This window comes from Schistocerca nitens, chromosome 3, assembly GCF_023898315.1.
Source record: "Schistocerca nitens isolate TAMUIC-IGC-003100 chromosome 3, iqSchNite1.1, whole genome shotgun sequence".
Taxonomy (NCBI): domain Eukaryota; kingdom Metazoa; phylum Arthropoda; class Insecta; order Orthoptera; family Acrididae; genus Schistocerca; species Schistocerca nitens.
Genome location: NC_064616.1, coordinates 301,056,897 through 301,071,857, shown reverse-complemented (window position 1 = coordinate 301,071,857; position 14,961 = coordinate 301,056,897).

The following is a 14,961-nucleotide window of genomic DNA, read 5'->3' as shown; positions in this document are numbered from 1 at the left end:
TCTGTCGACATACATCAACTCACATTCTTATGATCACACGCCTCTACGAAAAGTAATCATCGAATGCAACAAGCAGACCAATAAGAAGATAAAATCGAAGCCACTGGTAGATTCAGCTAGGTCTCTCGGTGTCTAGTATGGATGATCGGTAGTTATCGTAAGTACTAAAATAACCACGTTACTGATTCTTACTTATAAGAAAATAATATGTTATAACCAGGAACCTGTGACATTTTAATACAGTAGGTTTCATGTATAGGGAAGCAGGTTGTCACCATTCACCATGAGTTCGAGTAGTAATGAGAACTAATCAGTTTTTATTGCAATACTTTTTTTCTTGCTGCAAAAATTCAGTAATTTTGAACAAATCAGTAACAGTAGTGCCTTGTAACTCCCACGGGCATAGTTCCGCCTCGAATTCAAACGGGGGACAGATATCTCGGCGCGGTCAGGGCTATACTGAAGCATATGCAACGTTTTCTCTTCTTCAGAACGTTCCACCGCAGCCGCAGGAACTTTCCGTCTGAGCATTCCGTCGAAATGTTCCATTGGCGCTTTTCCATGTAGCAAACGCAATCTATACGCGACCTATACGAGAGCGTGCTGAAAAGTATTTCCTGAGAATTTTTTACGTGAAATCATCTAAAGCTCTTTTATTAACATTTTACATCCTCATTCTTCTTGTCAAAAATGGTTCAAATGGCTCTGAGCACTATGGGACTTAACATCTGTGGTCATCAGTCCCCTAGAACTTAGAACTACTTAAACCTAACTAACCTAAGGACATCACACACATCCATGCCCGAGGCAGGATTCGAACCTGCGACCGTAGCAGTCGCGCGGTTCCGGACTGTGCGCCTAGAACCGCGAGACCACCGCGGCCGGCATTCTTCTTGTCAACATATCTATTTCACAGCATATTTCACAGCGTATTTCTCTCATCGGGAGACCAGTTTGTTGATAGCGTCACTGTAGAATGTTTGGCTTTGTTGACGGAGCCATAACATCACCTCTGCCTGCATTGCTTCATTTCTATGGAAATGAAGTCCTTGAGAGTTTTATTTAAGTCTTAGAAACACATGAAAATCTGATCGGGAGAGAACTGACTTGTGGTGTATTAAGCTATTTGCCTTATATTCAGCTTTGTTGCAGAATTTTTGTATTGTACTGTATTTCACTCTTAGATCTCCCTTATTGACAATGATTTTGTTTTCCCTTTCGAAAGAATGCATCAAGTTTACCTTACAAATTTTTTTCTCCAATGTTACTTTTTACAATCCTACGTTGTTGAACATTTCGTTTTGTGGTCGAACCTAGGATGTGGAGCCCCTCCTTGCGTTGTCCATTCTGTTTCTCTTTACTTGTTCAATAAATAGTGATACTTCGAATTATCAACAAATTTTTGCAAGTAATACTCCACTGTTTTGCAAATGTGCTAAGTCTACTGTCGTTTTAGAAGCATTTATTTCCCTGTTTTCTTTCGAGCTGCCTAAGACTTAAAATGATTGCGAGTTTCTCACTCACATATCCGCTAATCAGGCTATACCTCCGTGGGAAGTTTAGTAGCAATCGACAACCTGGCCAATCCTGAGGCATTACGTTGGTATTGTACGGAAAGTGATCAGTGACCGTGAACCCTAGGCGTCGGATTGTTGGAGATGTCACAGCACCCGCGTGTGGTCTAGCATTGCATGATGAAGGAGAAGGTGCTCCGTGTATGGACGAACCCCTTGAATTCGAAACTCGACTACAGCATGCTGTGTCTCAAGTACCGACATACTTACGTTCCATACCTTCATGTTACACATTACAATTCGGAGCCCTCTCAAGCCAGAGTGCATAAAATATATAAGCACGAAGAAGAAAGATGTATAATGCCAATAACTTTTGTTTTATTTAAAAACTTTCAAGAGATTTCACATAAAATGTTCGGATGCATTACTTTTCAGCACGCCCTCGTAGCTCCACCTGGTCACGACGTATTCATAACTCACTTCTGGGATGTATCCATTTCTCCGGCGACAGTTAACTTTGGCTGACTGTGTAGTGCAGTCCGCAAGCCACCATACGGAGCGTGGTGGAGGGCACCCTGTACCACTACTAGTCATCTCCTTTCCTCTTCCCCTCGCAAACAAAGCGAGCACTGGTAACTGGATCGTATTTCTTGAGCTATTTCCGAAAATTACTTCACTTATATTGAAAGGTGGCAGATTTTAGCACCCTACATAATATTTATTCAGAAAATAATATATGACAGGTACCACGCGGACAGAGAGAACAATTTGACTGAACGATACTAGTATCAACATATCAAGGTTAACACTGGTACGTAAGATTTTAGAACCGTGGATATTATCATTGGGAAGGTGGTTTGGACGGACACAGGAAAGAGTTGTTTGTGATGTCGAACCGTCGAGGTGGCCGGCAGCAGGCCGGTGCTTCACAAGGCGGCTGCTTTGTTAGTTGAGTGGCACTTGTGACCACAGGGGTATTGGGGGAGCCTGAGACCTCACAGATGGAAGAAGAGAGAGAGAGAGGGCGAACGTGCAAAACAGAGAGAGACTGTTTCTCGCCGTTGCGGCTAACGGGATAAAAATACGGCGCGCCCATGAATGGTGGGAGTGCCGCGCGAAATTTTAGAGTCCTGATTGGCCGAAAAGCGTAGGGATGCAGGTGAGAGGAACGACAAAGTTTGGCGGCTACAAGAACCGTGCGAAAATTCAGAGTCCTGATCGGCCAAAAAACGCGTATGGATAAATGTGCAAGGAACGGCAAAGTTTGACGGCAACAAGATCGGGACTAGTGATGGGCTAAACTGCGATTTTCCGTTATCAGTGATTTCTGTGAATGCTACTTTTCAGTATCTGTTACTCTTAACAGTGATCTGTCGCAGTTAAGAATCGCAGTTAAGGAATCCAGGTCATGTAACCCTCCGCACTCTACCACTGCAATTTGTGCGACTTCTGTTACTTCTGCGACTTTTGCGATTTCGGCGACTTACCACCATATGAAAATGTTACACTTGTTCACACAGAAAATTCCATCTCAACAAAGCAATCGTTAGTAAGTATGTTTTACATTTGTTCCTCCGTTGGTTTTCCTTTTGTATTAAAGAAACAGTTGTGAAAATGTTAATAGTGTAATTAATATGTAAGTAGCCATACAATACCGTAATAGATCATGTTTAGAAAACGAATTATAACATATTGTTATGTTTATAGGTACCCGAACTACATTTCAGTCACTCAGTAAAGCGATAATTCAAAATATCACTGTCAGCAGATCTGAAGAAATTGCCACTGTGTCTTTAGACTGTCTTCGTCAGACGAGTGGTTAGTTTCTAAGTGTTTCGATGAACTTACTTAAATGAGATCGTTCTTGCAAATGTGAAACATCCCCCATTGAGTGGCTTTCATTACAGCAAATATTAATAACCCTACTCTCTCAATTTTTTACAGAAAAAATATTTAATAATCCTTGTGATATTGCAGAAGCAGTTCCGACTCTGATTACAGTATGTATTTATCCACATCAAGGCTCTTGAGAGAGAATCGTTAAGATTCTAGATAGCTCTTAGAGGATTTGCAGTTTAAAAGTGCCATAATTATGAAATAAGTGTGCAGAAGGAGTGACTGAACTGTGTTTAGTTGAAGCTATTATGTGATTTTAAAGGAGTGATAAATGTTAAATACAGTGAGTGAATAATTAAAATCTCAGTTTCCACGTGTTAAGCCGTCCAGAAACTGAAAACATCATAAAGCAACAAGAAAAACTAAACTCACCTGAATTCAATGCAAACCTAACAAGAGAACTAGTTGCTGAGGAAATAAGAAACATAATCAAAGAGAACAAAACCACCATAAAAGAAAACATTAGGACTCCTGAAGAAAAAACCTACAGAAAACTACAGAATAAATTAACACAAGAAAATGCCATCATCACAAAATCTGACAAAGGTAATTCAATAGTAGTCATAAACAAACAGGAATACATTCACAAAACATTAGAATCCATCCAAAGCAACAACATCACAGAATTAACAAGTGACGCAACACACCGATACCAAAGTAAGTTACAGGAAACCCTGAGAAACATAGAAACAATTTTCACAGAAACACAGATTAAAAAAATTATACAGAAAAATCCCAAGGCCCCCACCCTAAAATCATTGCCTAAAGTTCACAAACCCGGAATACCCATACGTCCATTAACAAACTTACATCTACATCTACATCTACATTTATACTCCGCAAGCCACCCAACAATGTGTGGCGGAGGGCACTTTACGTGCCACTGTCATTACCTCCCTTTCCTGTTCCAGTCGCGTATGGTTCGCGGGAAGAACGACTGTCTGAAAGCCTCCGTGCGCGCTCTAATCTTTCTAATTTTACATTCGTGATCTCCTCGGGAGGTATAAGTAGGGGGAAGCAATATATTCGATACCTCATCCAGAAACGCACCCTCTCGAAACCTGCCGAGCAAGCTACACCGCGATGCAGAGCGCCTCTCTTGCAGAGTCTGCCACATGAGTTTGTTAAACATCTCCGTAACGCTATCACGGTTACCAAATAACCCTGTGACGAAACGCGCCGCTCTTCTTTGGATCTTCTCTATCTCCTCCGTCAACCCGATCTGGTACGGATCCCACACTGATGAGCAATACTCAAGTATAGGTCGAACGAGTGTTTTGTAAGCCACCTCCTTTGTTGATGGACTACATTTTCTAAGGACTCTCCCAATGAATCTCAACCTGGTACCCGCCTTACCAACAATTAATTTTATATGATCATTCCACTTCAAATCGTTCAGCACGCATACTCCCAGATATTTTACAGAAGTAACTGCTACCAGTGTTTGTTCCGCTATCATATAATCATACAATTAAGGATCCTTCTTTCTATGTATTCGCAATACATTACATTTGTCTATGTTAAGGGTCAGTTGCCACTCCCTGCACCAAGTGCCTATCCGCTGCAGATCTTCCTGCATTTCGCTGCAATTTTCTAATGCTGCAACTTCTCTGTATACTACAGCATCATCCGCAAAAAGCCGCATGGAACTTCCGACACTATCTACTAGATCATTTATATATATTGTGAAAAGCAATGGTCCCATAACACTCCAATGTGGCACGCCAGAGGTTAAAAAAAATGGCTCTGAGCACCATGGGACTTAACGTCTGTGGTCATCAGTCCCCTAGAACTTAGAACTACTTAAACCTAGCTAACCTAAGGACATCACACACATCCATGCCCAAGGCAGGATTCGAACCTGCGACCGTAGCAATCGCGCGGTTCCGGACTGAGCACCTTAACCGCGAGAGCCAGAGGTTACTTTAACGTCTGTAGACGTCTCTCCATTGATAACAACATGCTGTGTTCTGTTTGCTAAAAACTCTTCAATCCAGCCACACAGCTGGTCTGATATTCCGTAGGCTCTTACTTTGTTTATCAGGTGACAGTGCGGAACTGTATCGAACGCCTTCCGGAAGTCAAGAAAAATAGCATCTACCTGGGAGCTTGTATCTAATATTTTCTGGGTCTCATGAACAAATAAAGCGAGTTGGGTCTCACACGATCGCTGTTTCCGGAATCCATGTTGATACCTACATAATAGATTCTTGGTTTCCAAAAATGACATGATATTCGAGCAAAAAACATGTTCTAAAATTCTACAACAGATCGACGTCAGAGATATAGGTCTATAGTTTTGCGCATCTGCTCGACGACCCTTCTTGAAGACTGGGACTACCTGTGCTCTTTTCCAATCATTTGGAACCTTCCGTTCCTCTAGAGACTTGCGGTACACGGCTGTTAGAAGGGGGGAAGTTCTTTCGCGTAGTCTGTGTAGAATCGAATTGGTATCCCGTCAGGTCCAGTGGACTTTCCTCTGTTGAGTGTTTCCAGTTGCTTTTCTATTCCTTGGACACTTATTTCGATGTCAGCCATTTTTTCGTTTGTGCGAGGGTTTAGAGAAGGAACTGCAGTGCGATCTTCCTCTGTGAAACAGCTTTGGAAAAAGGTGTTTAGTATTTCAGCTCTACGCGTGTCATCCTCTGTTTCAATGCCATCATCATCCCGGAGTGTCTGGATATGCTGTTTCGAGCCACATACTGATTTAACGTAAGACCAGAACTTCCGAGGATTTTCTGTCAAGTCGGTACATAGAATTTTACTTTCGAATTCACTGAACGCTTCACGCATAGCCCTCCATACGCTAACTCTGACATCGTTTAGCTTCTGTTTGTCTGAGAGGTTATGGCTGCGTTTAAACTTGGAGTGAAGCTCTCTTTGCTTTCGCAGTAGTTTCCTAACTTTGTTGTTGTACCACGGTGGGTTTTCCCCGTCCCTCACAGTTTTACTCGGCACGTACCTGTCTAAAACGCATTTTACGATTGCCTTGAACTTTTTCCATAAACACTCAACATTGTCAGTGTCGGAACAGAAATTTTCATTTTGATCTGTTAGGTAGTCTGAAATCTGCCTTCTATTACTCTTGCTAAACAGATAAACCTTCCTCCGTTTTTTATAATCCTATTAACTTCCATATTCAGGGATGCTGCAACGGCCTTATGATCACTGATTCCCTGTTCTGCACATGCAGAGTCGAAAAGTTCGGGTCTGTTTGTTATCAGTGGGTCCAAGATGTTATCTCCTCGAGTCGGTTCTCTGTTTAATTGCTCGAGGTAATTTTCGGATAGTGCACTCAGTATAATGTCACTCGATGCTCTGTCCCTACCACCCGTCCTAAACATCTGAGTGTCCCAGTCTATATCTGGTAAATTGAAATCTCCACCTAAGACTATAACATGCTGAGAAAATTTATGTAAAATGTATTCCAAATTTTCTCTCAGTTGTTCTGCCACTAATGCTGCTGAGTCGGGAGGTCGTTAAAGGAGCCAATTATTAACCTAGCTCGGTTGTTGAGTGTAACCTCCACCCATAATAATTCACAGGAACTATCCCCTTCTACTTCACTACAGGATAAACTACTACTAACAGCAACGAGCACTCCACCACCGGTTGCATGCAATCTATCCTTTCTAAATACCGTCTGTACCTTTGTAAAAATTTCGGCAGAATTTATCTCTGGCTTCAGCCAGCTTTCTGTACCTATAACGATTTCAGCTTCGTTGCTTTCTATCAGCGCTTGAAGTTCCGGTACTTTACCAACGCAGCTTCGACAGTTTACAATTACAATACCGATTGCTGCTTGGTGCCCGCATGTCCTGACTTTGCCCCGCACCCGTTGAGGCTGTTGCCCTTTCTGTACTTGTCCAAGGCCATCTAACCTAAAAAACCGCCCAGCCCACGCCACACAACCCCTGCTACCCGTGTAGCCGCTTGTTGCGTGTAGTGGACTCCTGACCTATCCAGCGGAACCCGAAACCCCACCACCCCATGGCGCAAGTCGAGGAATCTGCAGCCCACACGGTCGCAGAACCGTCTCAGCCTCTGATTCAGACCCTCCACTCGGCTCTGTACGAAAGGTCCGCAATCAGTCCTGTCGACGAAGCTGCAGATGGTGAGCTCTGCTTTCATCCCGCTAGCGAGACTGGCAGTCTTCACCAAATCAGATAGCCGCCGGAAGCCAGAGAGGATTTCCTCCGATCCATAGCGACACACATCATTGGTGCCGACATGAGCGACCACCTGCAGATGGGTGCACCCTGTACCCTTCATGGCATCCTCTGCTACAGACAATATACAAATCCACAGACAACAGAAGTATAAAGAACTCAAGTGACTTAATAAAAAATATAAAAAAATGAAAACATACCAAACACAGCAACATTGGTTTCATTTGATATAATTTCAATGTACACACACATCCCAACAGAAGAAACCATCAACATAATGGAAAAAAACCTCCAACTGCAAGGGAACATACCCACAACAAACATACAAGAAATATTAGCCATACTCAGACTCATCACAGAACAGAACTACTTCACATTCAACAACAGATTTACTCTCAACAAGATGGGATCCCCAATCAGTGGCCTCCTAGCTGACATTTTCCTCAATCAGATAGAAAAACAAATCTTTGACAAAATAGTAATACCAAAACAGTACAAAATAATATATTGGTACAGATACGTAGATGACATAATTTGCTTAATAGATGAACCACTGTCTCGCATAAAAGAACTTCATGATAACATAAACTCCATCCACCCACAAATACAATTCACCATAGAAAAACAAACAGATGAAAAACTTAATTTCTTAGATCTCACTATACACAAGAGAAACAACAAACATGAATTCACAACCTACAGAATACCCACACTCACCAGCACCATTATTCATAACCATTCCAATCACCCCATAACTCACAAAGATGCCAGCTTCAGATATTTACATCACAGGCTGAACAAAATACCCACGAACCAGCATGACTACACACGAGAACTGAACACAATAAAACAAATTGCACAGGAGAATGGATATGAAGCAAAGAGAGTAGACAAAATAAACCACAAAATACAAAAATTAACAGCACATAACCATGAAACACACACACACATACAAACACAACTCATCACACAACAAATCAGCAGACAGTAAGCAACAAATGGCACATAATGACTTACAACAAAAACGTCACACACAGGGTGGGTAATGTACTAAAGAAACAAGGACTCAACATAGCATACAGAATGAGCTGCAGCGGAGTGTGCGCTGATATGAAACTTCCTGGCAGATTAACACTGTGTGCCCGACCGAGACTCGAACTCGGGACCTTTGCCTTTCGCGGGCAAGTGCTCTACCATCTGAGCTACCGAAGCACGACTCACGCCCGGTCCCCACAGCAGATGGTAGAGCACTTGCCCGCGAAAGGCAACGGTCCCGAGTTCGAGTCTCGGTCGGGCACACAGTTTTAATCTGCCAGGAAGTTTCATATCAGCGCACACTCCGCTGCAGAGTGAAAATCTCATTCTGGAAACATCCCCCAGGCCGTGGCTAAGCCATGTCTCCACAATATCCTTTCTTTCCGGAGTGCTAGTTCTGCAAGGTTCGCAGGAGAGCTTCTGTAAAGATTGGAAGGTAGGAGACGAGATACTGGCAGAAGTAAAGTTGTGAGGACCGGGCGTGAGTCGTGCTTCGGTAGCTCAGGTGGTAGAGCACTTGCCCGCAATAGGCAAAGGTCCTGAGTTCGAGTCTCGGTCGAGCACACAGTTTTAATCTGCCAGGAAGTTTCATATCAGCGCACACTCCGCTGCAGAGTGAAAATCTCATTCTGGAAATATCCCCCAGGCTGTGGCTAAGCCATGTCTGCACAATATCCTTTCTTTCAGGAGTGCTAGTTCTGCAACGTTCGCAGGAGAGCTTCTGTAAAGTTTGGAAGGCAGGAGACGTGATACTGGCAGAAATAAAGCTGTGAGGACCGGGCGTGAGTCGTGCTTCGGTAGCTCAGATGGTAGAGCACTTGCCCGCGAAAGGCAAAGGTCCCGAGTTCGAGTCTCGGTCGGGCGCACAGTTTTAATCTGCCATGAAGTTTCATATCAGCGCACACTCCACTGCAGAGTGAACATCTCATTCTGGAAACATCCCCCAGGCTGTGGCTAAGCCATGTCTCCGCAATATCCTTTCTTTCAGGAGTGCTAGTTCTGCAAGGTTCGCAGGAGAGCTTCTGTAAAGTTTGGAAGGTAGGAGACGAGATACTGGCAGAAATAAAGCTGTGAGGACCGGGCGTGAGTCGTGCTTCGGTAGCTCAGATGGTAGAGCACTTGCCCGCCGAAGGCAAAGGTCCCGAGTTCGAGTCTCGGTCGGGCACACAGTTTTATATCTGCCAGGAAGTTTCATAGCATACAGAACCAACAACACAATACAGAGCAGACTCGGAAGAAATACCACCAACACTGACAAATACAGCCAGTCCGGCATCTACAAACCTACTTGCAACTGCTGTGAATCTGTATTTGTGGGCCAAACATGTAGGACCTTCAGAACCAGATATAATGAACACCTCAGAGCACTGAAAAGGAATAGCACAAACTCAACATTTGAAGACCACCTGGTAGCATACAACTACCACTCAACAAACATTGAAACTTACCTTCACGTCCTAAAAACTAGCAGCAGCCTATACCAAAAATTAACTATAGCAGAAATCTACCACATCCCAAAATCAATAGCCCAAGGAAAGAAAGTACTCAATGAATACACATCACTGTGCAACAAAACCCTCTTCGCCACAATAGAGGAACTATATAAGTGACACACACACACACACACACACACACACACACACACACACACACAAACCAACAAACAAATCCTCTCTCTCTCTCTCTCTCTTTTATTTCTTTCTTTCTTTCAGTCTCTCTCTCTCTCTCGGTCCCAGTACTCATCACACACACGCAAACCCACACAAACCACACACCACTAACACCAAACACAATCCAAACTCGCGCGCCTCACCCAGCAGAACACGCTACGAATCAAATGAACGCCACACAGCCACAACAACACGTAATGGCAGAGAAAACTCTGCCTATGTTTTCAGTAATCGGAAGAACTGCATTGCCACGCGAACACAGGAAAAGAAGTAAGCCTGTTTGCTTCGCCAACAACGCAGGAAAACGTACCACAGCTTCGAAACTGTAGGTTACAGAAAGGAAACGTGATACTGTCTTATTTCCATTCGTAAATGCATTACAAACAGAAAATAAATTACGTTTTGCTGTTTGCAGATGACAAGTTGTATATTGTGTAGCAGAAGAGCTGCCAAACCAAGTGGACACTAACATCATGTAAGGTATGTTACTTATGATTACACCCACTTTTCGCCAATTAAGTTATAAATGCTACTTTTACATAATGTTGTAAACGACGCAAATGTTAACATGTCAACAACAAATTTACAGTTAAAAATAAAAATAGAACCCACTGACGATAGCACAAAAGTGCTGAAACATGTATGGGTGAAACAAAAGAAAAAAGGTGTCTTGCATAAGGCGGAACTTCTCATCTCATCCTCATCCCACGTCCTATACCCGTAAATTTTCCGTCACTTCATTATTGGGAAAGACTTGTTGGAGAGTGACATGCCGACCCCCTCCCCCCCCCCCCCCGCCCACCCCTTTCTCCACAACCTTGGTGTGACACTGACCTGTAACATAGGCGGAGGTCTAGAGTATGCATTTTGAGGCTGTTGATATGATGAAAGTGGGAAATACAGATCTTCCAGTTAAATAAGGAATCGTTTAAGTGCAGTACTTGAAGGTAACCCAGGAAAAGCTTAGTTATGTAGGTCGTTGCAGAGTCGGCAAAAAGTTCTTGTGTGTGCAGTTGCCATGTAGAACACCAGGTGGAAAATGTTTCTCCAGAGTCTTGAATTGTGTCGTAAGAAAAGTGAGGTATTCATATGACTCAATAATATTGCTTTCATTTCATTACACTTATACAGATGCCTGAGTTCTGCTGTGGTAAGTCCTGTATGCATATGGAGTATTAACCACCACTGTCATATTGAAAGCAGAATCAAATACATTTTTCAGGTTTCTTATCTCTAAATGATATTTTGTGGGGAAAAAGGCAATGTTGCTTCTTATTGATATAATACATTCAGGGTCACGGCTGTGTTTGACCAACCATAAATGGTGCTGAATGTTCATGTCGTCATAATATGCAGACACAGTACATCGATCTCGTGAGGCACAAGTTTCTTATAACGAAGTACGAACGTCGGTCAACATATAGCACTAGGCAAAGAATGTTAACTGCGCTTTTGAGTTGCTACTTGCGACTCTTAGTCGCGACTAGTCACAGAAATCGTAGTTGGACTCGATAGCGAATCGCAAGGAAGGAGCGTTGTACGAATTTTGGCCAAGAGATGGCACTGTTAACTGCGCTTTTTAGTTGCTACTTACGACTTGTCACTGAAATCGCAGAAAGCAGTGCAAAATTTGGCCAACCTATGGCTCATGGCGTTGAATGTGAAATGCTACTTGCGGCTGCGGCAACCGTAATCGCAGTTAGATTCCGTAAAGCAGTTACTGTGATATCTGTGACTTCTCAATCGCTGTGATTTCTAACAGATACGCGATATCCTGCCCACCACTAATCGGGACTCTGGTGTCGGTGGTGGTGCGAGGCGGACGGTGAGGGTATGCTCTGCAACAGCTCTCACAGGGGAAAGGCGACATCACGCTGGCGCCTGGGACGACTGTCGTAATCTACGTGAGGAATTATGGTGATATTATAGCAAACAGCTTGGAAAGTAGGGCATTGTAATTGAAAGTGCGTGCTCGTTTCACTAGCTCATTGCTTGAGCTCCCTGATTCTGTGCCCGTCTTGGAGGAACTTCAGTATTAACCTAAGTAAGTTAGGGAATGGGACGATTAGGTATAAAGTCTCTATTGTGCCAATGGTAGGATAGTTAGTTTAGGGAATTAATTTGATTCTAATGTTATAGGTTAGGAACAATGCTCATCCTGATTTTTAATGAATAAATGTAAGATGTAATAGCAGACCATAATCAAAGCATTATCACTTCCGTGCCGGCCGGTGTGGCCGAGCGGTTCTAGAAGTTACAGTCTGGAACCGCGCTACCTCTACGGTCGCAGGTTCGAATGGATGTGTTTGATGACCTTAGGTTAGTTAGGTTTAAGTAGTTCTAACTTCTAGGGGACTGATGACCTCAGATGTTAAGTCCCATAGTGCACAGAGCCATTTGAACCATATCACTTCCGTACATAGCCAACTACTGATAGAATAAGAGTTTTACTAATAAAATAAACTATCTTATGAATTCGATGCAAACGACACTGGGGGTATGTTCACGCATTTAAACTGAGCCGAGGTCAGATAGCAGTAATGAAACAAGAAGTTTCATATTCGTTATACCCCGTACGTTGCAATATATACATATATACTTAGTGCATCAGAGGAAAGCGCACGTAGAGGACTTTTTTAGAAGTATCACATGTTAATATTTACTCTCGTTCATTTTAAGTGTTGAATACCGCTAGAACAACTGCTATTTATGCGTCTGTGCGTGTTTCTGTTTGCTAAATTTTATTCCCACTATCTCTAGTGCATAAGTACGTACATAAATGAAGAATATTCGTAGTGTATGCCCTAAAACACGCTTTTAAACGTTTCCAAATACTTACTGCCTCTCTCTTCGAGTGTTTTCCAGTTAAAATGTTTCAACATATCTGTAACACTCTTTCGCTACATAGGTATATTTGTGAGATTTCGCAGCTCGTCTCTCTTTTACTCTCGATGTCCCAGGTAGTCCTACCTGATACCGGTGTAATACACTTGTTCAGTATCCCTTTATAAGCCATGCAGGTGTTTGTATGCAGTTTCTCTCAGACACAAATTGCAGCTTTCCGTTAGCCATCAAAGGATGCGTAACCTTTCATATGTTTTATCTATAAGTGATCACAAGAGATCGGTCCGCTACACATTGTTACTTTAGAATATTTGCATGATGTGATGTGTTGCAAGTCATTAATCAACTAGTAGAAAGATACTACGCTTTCATTTTCCTTGAAGTGCCGAACTTCGGATCTTTCTTTATTATGAACTATTTCCTAGTCATATTATCAGATTTGTATTTTGACGGAACGGAAGGTTACTGCAGTTTTACCTAACAAACTTTCGTCATAGCTAAATCTATGTCTGATGTTTCTGCATATATCTGCAATTTCGTTTTTGCAGTGTGTAGCTGGAGCTGCCTAAGACAAATACTGCTTATCACATTTATCATGAGACGCTCATTGTCGGCAAAATCGCCGATTTCTTCCACGGTACAAACAAAATGATTCCTAAAAAGCAATTTTACATGCGGTCCAAAGTGGCACAGTACGACATTTGTTTTATCAATATGTATTGAAAGAGACAGTAAAATACGAAGTGTAACTAATATTCCAGCAGCGACTCAGAAGTGCTGCTGCATGTCGGTAGCGGTCAGCCCAGTCCATGGCGGCGCTGTAACTATTGTCACTGCTGGGTTTCTTCGTGTCTCACTGTCCTTGCTAACACATATCGATAAAACAAATTTCGCACTAGACTAATTTAATTCCGATCAGTCGAATGGGTACGTACACTTGACAGCAAAAAAAGTGGGTCACTGCCGAATACAACCAACATAACGTAGCTGTGTTGCAGGTCCTCTAAACACCAAAGCCCCGTGGGGTACAGTCGTTTGACTACACAAAATTGGTACCGCAAGGGACTACTAGAGACCAAAGGTCTTTATGGCAGTCAGTCTAAGCGTCAACTAATATCGTCATACAAAACATATTAGAAAACACGTTCTTAGCGATGAGACTCCCCATAACACTCATAAACTAACCTTAATTACAACAAGTGACATTCCAAAAGTTCTGAGAAAACGGATTATTTTACATATATCGTACAGTGATCCTTGGTCAAAATTAAATACTTGAGACAATATATGGAGTTACAAAGCTGTACGGCGATTGGAAAAAAAATTTTCACTCTCGAAATGGTTTTCCATCCATGTGCTGAACGTCGCTCAACGGCGAGTGGCTCTGGAAACTGGATATTGGACGAACCAGTAAAAAAACGCCATTAACAGCAACAAGCACTCTACGGAAATCTCAACATTAATAGCGAATCACCAATAATATCATTGTTCTCGTAACACATCAACAGCTACGTGTACACAAATATGAACTTTAAATGAGATGACCAGCGTCGTTGTTCTGGGCCTGGATTCAAACCCAGCACCTATAACCATTGCTAACTAAGCTAAGCTTTGTTTTTGCCTTATTGAGACCCGATCACTAGGCATAAATAGACGTTAAGTATAGACGTTTGCACCAGTATCAGTTATCTGTTCAAATCCTGAAAATAAATGACGAAAATGTTTGTACTGAACTGGGAATCCTGTCATAACAGTTACGTTCCTGGGAACTGCGCCCAACGACGTTTAATATGGTGTCATTCACAAGGAACAAGATATGCTCATGTTTAAAAT